The sequence below is a fragment of the Cucurbita moschata genome, unplaced genomic scaffold (assembly GCF_002738365.1).
Source record: "Cucurbita moschata cultivar Rifu unplaced genomic scaffold, Cmos_1.0 Cmo_Scf00005, whole genome shotgun sequence".
Lineage (NCBI taxonomy): Eukaryota > Viridiplantae > Streptophyta > Magnoliopsida > Cucurbitales > Cucurbitaceae > Cucurbita > Cucurbita moschata.
In genome coordinates, this window is record NW_019268521.1 from 3,226,726 (window position 1) to 3,228,877 (window position 2,152).

Consider the following 2,152-nt stretch of genomic DNA (forward strand, 5'->3'; position numbering starts at 1 on the left):
ATATATATATATATATATATATATATATATATATATATATATATATATATATATATATATACCATTGAGAATGTGTGTATATTACTACAATAATGCAAGCATGACTTTCAAGCAAATTAAGTTAGAGAAAACATTTAATAAAATAAATTTAAGGTAGACACGGAATAAAATAATTAATATTTTAAAAATTTTATCGATTTAAATAAGACTAAAGTGTTAGATCTCACATCGCATCGGTGACGTGGAAACCTCTCTCTAGTAGATGCGTCTTAAAATCGTGAGGCTGATGGTAATGTAACAAGTCAAAACGGACAATATCTGTTAATTGTGAATTTGAATGGTTATAAATGGTATCAAGCGAAACACCGGGCGAAATGAAGCATTCTTTTTAAGGGTGTGAAAATCTCTTTCTATTAGACACGTTTTAAAATTATGAGGTTGACGACGATACGTAACAGGCCAAAGAGACTAATATCTGCTAGTGGTGAGTTTGGACTACGGGTTAAACCGGACAATATCTGCTAACGGTAGGTAGACTTAAGAGGTATATATTTAAAAGTTTAGCGTAAAAATTTGAAAAAACTCGAGCTCAATGGAAAAGGTTAAATGAGTATTAGTGTATGGAAAAGGTTTTTAGATTTTTTGACCGAACTCGAGCTAAATGGAACTCTAATGTACATAATGTTCAGTGAAGAACTTGTGAACAATCTTGGAAGTACGACTTTTGGCATCGATTACCGTCTAAAATTCGATTTCTCGAACTATATAAAAAATGTTGGGAAGAGATTAATAATATTAATTTGAGCATAATTCAAATGGTTAAGATATAAATTTCTGTTCATAAAATTAGATAACTTTCTAGTTCTTTATACGTAAACTTTAGTTCGTTTATCTCGAACGAGCCTTACGAAGAAATTAAATTATATGGACAGAGAGAAAACAGGAAGTGTCAACGGGTAAAGGATAATTTAAATTTTCACTCGAGAAAAAAAAAAACACAATAATAAAGAAAAACACATTACAAAACCCCAAAATCATTCTCAACAAAAACACACAAACAATATAAACACGGATGGAACATATGCAGCTCGGGCTACGACTACGCCCTACCTGGTGGATCCGTGTGGCCAACCCCAGGGCTATGCCCCGGCGTAGTAGGTCGGAATGCATCTGTTTCTACATATTTATACCGGTTTATCGAGAATGCCAATGTCGATACCGGAGCAGGAGGCATTATAGCATGACGATCGGCGGAGACGACCACCATGGCAGCAGCGGAGGGCAGCGGATCGATGCCATGCAGCGGCCGTGATGTTACAGAGAGGGAGTGAAGAAGAAGGGTGATGAGAGGAAGCAAGTTAATGAAGTGTAAGCTTCTACGAGCTGCCATGGAGTTTTTTTTTTTTTTTTTTTTTTTTTGGGTATTTTTTTGTTAATTTAAATAAGAAAAAATGGAAAGGAAATTGATATGAAAATGGGAAAGAGGTTAGTATTTATGGGGTTGGAGTTGGCATAAGACAGCTATTTAAGATGAATTTAAAAGAGCCCACTTGATAATTTATTTATTTATTATTTTTTTTTTTATCACATGGGAATAATTTCCATTTTTGGCATGTTTAATGTAAACAACTTTAATTTCAAATCATTTCAAAATTGGCAAATTAATTTTTTATGGCCCATTTGTTTATGTGAAAAAGTTTTAATTTTAAATTACTATAATTAATATATATATATACACTTTCAAAAGTTACACTTATTATTAGTTTTGTACGCAATTTCTTGAGTAGGATTTAAAAAAATAAAATAAAAAATAGTATTTTAAAAGTATTAATAGATTTAAATTTATTAATAGTATTTTTTAAAAAAATCATAATTTTAAATACTTTTAAAAAAAATATTAATACTTTATTTAATGTTTTTCATTTTTTTTTTTTTTTTGAAATTTTTTAAAAAAATTAAAATATTTTTAAAGTTAAAGTCGAAAGTTTTCAAATTGTTAATAAAATTTAAGGATATTTTTGAAACGGTTAGAAAAGCTCAAAAATGTTTTTGAAATTATTTTATATTTTTGAAACACAATATATTTTAAATTAATAATATATATATATATATATATATATATATATATATTTTTTTTTTTTTTTTTTTTTTT